General features: G+C 30.3%; 1 long non-coding RNA gene across 1 annotated transcript; it reads left to right on the top strand.

The window, feature by feature from the left end:
- Positions 1-3,065: 3,065 nt before the first annotated feature.
- LOC119634844 lies at positions 3,066-4,571 on the top strand. The gene is made up of 2 exons (XR_005246984.1): positions 3,066-3,550; positions 3,614-4,571. It is a non-coding gene; the product is annotated as an uncharacterized LOC119634844 (long non-coding RNA).
- Positions 4,572-6,943: the final 2,372 nt, after the last annotated feature.

Here is a 6,943-nt window from a genome sequence, read left to right as displayed (position 1 = left end):
AAAAAAAAAAAAAAAACAAATACAAAAAGTTGGTCTTAGGGCGAACCTGACGGTTACCCAGTATCGCGTTTCAATTTAAAAAACTTACAAACTTCTCGGCGATATCTGCTACGATTCTTGCTATACCCACCACCGTAGGAAGAACTTGAAAGAAAATATTAAATTCGATAAGTACTTTATCCACAAATTTTTTAATTAAATTCCAGCAAAGGATGAAGACTTGCGTAGTTATTAGGTATAATAATAGCTCATTAAAAAAGCGCTTACTTCAAGCAATCGTCCAAAAATATTCAAATTATTATCTAACCACCAATAGCTACACACTTTTCCCACAATTGTGGCAGGTGTGTGTGAGTAACATGGTAAAAGGTCTTTTGACATTATCGACGTAAAGACTCCTTTACTGTACTTAAAGCTGCTCATGCAGCGAGCAAGACAAATTTGTTAAGGATTACGCAGGAAGAGAAATGTCTAAGGAATGTTGCAAGGATGATAGCAAATCGCAATGTAATATCCCTAAAGTTTCCCAGACGGACATTCCGACAGGACGTCGAATGTTGACGCTTCGAAAAATCTAATATTCTCATAACGTAGCGGTTTTTCTTTTAATGATGTAAACATTAGCTTGGAGAAGCGACAGTTTCAAAAATTCTCTCAGATAAGGTAGCGCCATCTGGTGCAAAAACCGCTAACAATTTCTTCATATGTGTGGCATTTAAAAATCAATTAGTTTAGGACGATCCTTGATTAAATCGATTGTTAAAATTCGTATGTTCGTTTAAACCTAAGCAAGTAACCTTTAACTAAACAACTCAATCAGTTCCCTTTACCCTTTAATCAAGCTTATGTTTCTCGCTTTTCAAAGTTGCAATGATTTAAATTAATATGATTTAGTCGATCAAAAACTCGAGCTGATCGGAGTTGTAACGTATATATATATAGAGATGTGAGATTCTCTGTGGGTATGTTTTGTAATTTTGTTTGCTACAAATAGAGGGATAAACTAATATTTCCTTTTATAGAAAGTTAACAGAAGACGCACTCTTTGCTTTACATCCATTTATCCATGATTTTTACCGGTCAAATAGAAGAGAACAAGAAAAAAAAAATAAAGAAAAAAAAAGTTGAGTAATAGCTTTCTAACTCTATAAAGCAGCCAATTCATCCCACTATAAACTATTTTTGAGAAATGTATTTAAACGTAAGACACATCTGTGAAAAGCCTTCGAAACTCTTATATAATTCATTGTTGTAATATGTGATCATAGTTTATTTAATCAAATATAGTTTAGTTTCTTAAATATAAGTTTAAGTGCAAAAGATATCAGGTTCAAATAACATTCCGGCACGTCAAAGAACTGTTAAGTAAACAGAATGTAGGAGGTAGGGGTGGCCAACACATCAACAGATTAAAGTAGCCTTTATTCGGACGCAATTTGAAAATAGTTTTTGATCGTTCAAAAAACGCTTTATAAGACCTCGGAAAACTCCCTTCTCTCAAGTACCTCCGGGACCGCTTTGCGAAGTGGATTTTCGTCGCCTGAGAATTTCCGAACGATGACGAAGCGGTGCGATGAGTATAAACTTATTTTGGCTTACGGCTGATGATATTATTGATTAAACACAAACATTTGTGATCAAGAGTGAAGTGACTTTTCGTCGACCAAAGCCGGGTCACAATATTTAATTGCAGTATATTTTCATCGACTTTGTTATTGCTTATGTGTGTCATGTATTCGACCGTGAAGTGGTTTTGGGTCATAGTAAAACAATTTATGGAATGTTTGGTCAGAGTAGCACGGTGACTCTCACAAAAGAGAGAGACAAGAGAAAGAGATATACGTGTGAGCTGAATTGACTGAGCGCGTATTGTAGCTACGTCCGAAGAAAACTCTACCGCACTTGAGATTTTAAACCGTGAACACTGTCTTGGTAGTCGCAGTTTTTACCTACACTCGTACACTCAGGGGAAAATATGGTTTAGGTTTATTTGTCAACCGATATTTGAGTTTAGTACTTTAATATGAAGCGTTTTGCGATCGAAAGCGAAGCACATTGAAGCGAACAAAGATTTTATTTGATCGCAATGCAATCTGACCGATTGCAAAGCACTTATTAATTATCCGGTCTATTAGTCGAAAACGACGAATGGGAGCGTATTTGATTTGTGATATGACCTTGAAGAGTGGAGTTGAGACGTGAATAATGAAAAATATCACCAATATAAACACTATACTATTGACCACCCCTGCCAAAAAGAAAAAAAAGTAAAAAGAAAATCTACTTATCTCCTACATTCATGTGAAATTCAAAAAAAAGCCGTTCAGCTTTGTGAAGGGTTAAGTGCATCAATGTCACTTTGTTTAATGAAAAACTCTATCTCATCTTTTGTTTTTATGTGTGTGAAACTTATATATAAAAAAAAAAAAAAAAAAACTTGACATTTTTATTAAGTACATAAAACAAAATAGAAAAACAGAAAAAGAAGTAAAAGAAGAAAAAGAAGAAGAAAAGATAATAAGTGATATGATAAGTATTTTGTAAATGTTTAATTCTTCTTGTGTAAATTTTTAAGCCTAATTAAAATGAAATGTATTTTTTTATGTAAATGATATCATTAATTAAAATTCTCTTAATTACTTTTAAGCAATAGAACACAATTTCCCATCATATATAGACATTAATTGATGTACATGGATATGTATAATAATTTCGTTTTAACATAAGTTGCAAAATGCTAAAAATGAAAAACTGTTTTAATTAAAAGGATAAAACAAAACAACTAATTAATAACATAAATAAATAAATAAATAAATGAATAAATAATTTATAAACAAAAAAAAAAAAAAAAAAAAAGCCTAAATCAACCTGTCTTATTTTTTAATTATTTTGTGTAAACTTTAAAACGGCAAAAAAAAAAAAAAAAAAACAAAACAAATTAACAAAACACAAATATATATAAATAAATTATTAAATCAACAAATTCTAAATTTTTTTTTTTTTTGTTCCTTTTTATTTCGTTTACCTAACTAAGCAATATATTTATAAACGTATTCTTCTTTCTCTTTCTCTTTTTTTTTTTTTTTTTTTTTTTTGCTTTTGTAAACATAAAATTATCATATTTGATATGTGCGCGTCCGTGTGAAATCCATTGAAAAAAAAAAAATCTCTTTTTAATAAATAGTGTACAAAAGTGCATGGAAAAAATGAATCATTTTTTACTAAAAGCTTTTTGCTAATGGCCACTACCTACGTAGGTAAGCTACATGTAACGTGATACGAAAAAAGTTCACATGTATATTTTCATAAAAAGCGAACAATTTGAAAACAAAAAAGAAATATGTAAAGGAATTAAAATTTTTTATTTTTTTTTATTTTATATTTACATGAAATACTTACTTTAAGTCTTTTCATGCAGCAAAAAGCGAACAACACTTTCGATCCCAGTATAGAAGTAAACAAACAAGTAAAGAAAATAGAAATGAAGGACACAGTGATGTTTTTTTTCCAAATATTCTTCTTCTTCATTAAACATTTGAGCACATTGAATGTAAGTTCTGGATATACCAGATATCATTTTATTTTAAATTATCTTTTATTTTTATTATTTTAGTTTTGAATGCACCTTCACACAGAATGCTATCGCAAAACAAGTCATATTCGCAGTATTCGGTTAAAGTTGAAACGTATCTGACATTTCACACCGATCTAGAAAATGTAAAACTAACAAGTAAGTAAGTTATGTTTACCTTCAACCAAATCTCGACGATAAACGCATTAAAAAGCAATGATTTCTCAATAATTGGGACACTGTCAGTGGGTACATCGTGATGGGCGAAACTTTTCTTGGTTCGAGAGAAAGCTCTTTGCCAAATTTTTAAATTGGAAGCTGGCATAAGCCATAAGTTATTCCAGAAAATGAAAGCATTTCCATCTTTGAGGCGCTGTGTACTTGCCATTGCCTTATATAACTCACTTTTAAATTCTTTTATTTTATTGAAAAGAATTTGTATTTTTTTTTTAACTAATTTGTCCAAATTTGAACTTTTCATTTCTTTTCCATTCTTCTAAACTTGAAAGTGCTCGCAACTGATTGACGGAAGTACGAGAAGTCATCGCTAAGCAGGAATGTCGTGTAATATGATTATGATCAGCATTCTGTGTCCATTTATTGTAAATGGAAGCAGTTAAGTTAATCTACTCACAATGTTTTAGTTATGGCGAAAGTATTTGATCGTGTATCTTATTCATATTATTATTTATCATTTTTTGTTTTAAGTTTGCATGGTTTCAGTCGCTTCTTTTGATGTTATGATAGAATGCAAAAAAAAAAAAGTCTGGCACTTTATCTTAATACACAAGTAGTTTACACACTATTTGTTTTTCTTATTGGTTTAATTATTTGTCTTTTGAAATTATTTATTGAAGGTATTTGGTCTATCCGGGTACTTTTGTGGCTTTACTCATGGACTGTTGAACTCTTCAGTAACATGGGAAAATGATCTAAATGTTTTATTAGAATTCCCTTTCGACCAAGGCGTCTATTTACCATCATTACAAGGCCCTTCGATGAAAATAAAAACTTGTGGTCAAACAGTGGTTTTATGGGCAATTTAGTCTTTAGGCAGTCTATTTACTGGTGTTCATGCCCAGCGCAATTTAATATCATTTTGAAGTTTTATCAACTAACGATAATCATATAATACATAAAAGTAGATAACTTTTCTTGTACTTAGAACTTGAAGACGATGAGGAAGAGGTGTGTACTTGCGTAATTCTCCTTAGGCCCGAGTTGGGAAAGATTTGGGAACCTTTTATTTTTTATTCACCATATACTTCAGTTTTTGCTCAATCTCTACCGGTCAGTTTACAGATTGTTTTAGTGAAGCAGGCACCCAACCACCCTTTTTTGCCTTCTTTCTTATTTTTTTTTAAAACCGACATCAGACATTGGCATTAGAATGATATTTTCCTTTTTCATTCGCCTTGCAATATTCTCATTTTCTCTTTTTGATAGACTGTTTTTGATTGGATTAGAAATCTTGCAGGTTTGCGATGACTTTCATTTATTGCTAGCCATTCTAGGACATCGGAGCTCTTTGTGATTAGTTTCAAGCATGTTTTTAAATCAAAGTGGAAAAATTAAACAAAGAGTATTGCATTGCCTGGCAGTCGTTCGATTATTGAAAAGGAAATTGAATGATGTGTACATGCGTGACCTTAATAAAAACAACATAAAAGCAAAAATTATTGCCAATTCTTCTGCAAAGCTCTAGAAGACGAAAGTTTTTGATAAGAGAACCTCTCATGAAAACTTGATACCAATTAAAAATTTCTTTAGGCAAACTTTCCTTCTGAGTGCTCTTTACGGTTTCCCTTAAATGAAAACCATATGCATTAAATAATTTTCTAGTAGTAAAGGTTGCCTCAATTTATTTCATTCATATTCCTATTGTATGCATATGATGTGTATATGAATTAACAAAAAAAAAAACCAAAAAACAAAAAACAATAAACCAAAAAAAAAAAAGAGTTTTTTGAATAATGTTTATTTGTTGATTGTAAACCAATAGCTTGGTTGAGAGCACAAAATAAAAAATTTGCATAAGTGACATGATGATGACGGCAAAAATCCAGGAATACATGTTTTATGCAGAGTTGATGTTAGTAGTCACTGTTTTTAAGCGTTTATATAACAACAAATCAGAAAATATGTAAATAATATTTTTTCGTATTTCGTATATATTTATTTGTTTTTTTTTTTCTTTTGTAATAAAAATATTTAGAAAGTAATAAATTTTTATAGAGAGAGAGAGAGAGAGAAAGAGAAAGGAACAAAACAAAACAAATTATTTGAATTGAATTGAATTGAAAAAAAAAGCAAAATTCAAATGCACAGGATCAATTGAAAGAAAAATGAAAAAAGATGAACATTTAACAAATATAAGCAACAGTGTGTAAAAATGAATTAAAATACAAAAATATATAAAATAATAACAGAAAATATTTCAAAACGAAACATAAGCACCGAAAAAAACATATGTCAGCCTGCATATCTAAACGTGAATGCATGCTTATTTTTGCTACAAAATTTAAAGAAAAATTAAAAAAAAATAAAATGCACACATACATTCACACCTTTATAGTTTATAGTAATAGTATGTGTTAATTTGCAGCCACCTGTGTACATATATACCGTGGATTTTGTTTCTCTATTTTCTTTCCTTCTTTTTTATTATTTTCAATACATATCAACGAACATTCAGAGGCTTCATGCAGGCGAGTATGTTGACATGAGTTGTGACAATGCTCAGGATGCATACTTTCGAAAATTGAAGGCACCAAGTCTTGCTGTCATTTTCTGGAAGCCTTACAAAGAAGAGAAGAAAATGTTTATTGGTTTAATAATTATTAAAAGGAAATTCTCTTCTTCTTAGTCACTGATGTTTTCTTCATCCAAATTGCAAAAAAAAATAAAATTGTCCGAAAATACGGTATACATTTTTAAATTATAAATAGTTACATCAATTGCATTTTTGAAATATTTAATAACATATTTTTAATTAATAATTTTCTTGTCCGAAAATGTGGTGCACACTTAAGAGATTGGATTGGTTTCTTTCGCGAAACATTAAATGATTGCCGAGAATATGTTATACATTTGTAATTGATGAAAGAGCTAGTAGCTTTAAAGTAAATGATCCCTAGTCCGGAAATATGTTGTACATTTATAGAATATATTTGCATATACACTTCCAAATTAAAAATAAATTATTAGGCTGAACTTCTTTATGAAGTTGTTAGCTTTGCCGAGCGAAACGGAAATAAAAATAAAAAATTTGATTATTGAAAATACGTTAGGTGTAAAAATCTGCAACATTCTGCTACCTTGCAATTCTGTTGCTACGAAAGACTATTCAAAGCTTACAATTATGCTTGCTAA

The sequence above is a fragment of the Glossina fuscipes genome, unplaced genomic scaffold (assembly GCF_014805625.2).
Source record: "Glossina fuscipes isolate IAEA_lab_2018 unplaced genomic scaffold, Yale_Gfus_2 3, whole genome shotgun sequence".
NCBI lineage: Eukaryota > Metazoa > Arthropoda > Insecta > Diptera > Glossinidae > Glossina > Glossina fuscipes.
This window is presented reverse-complemented; position numbering and strand designations above follow the sequence as displayed.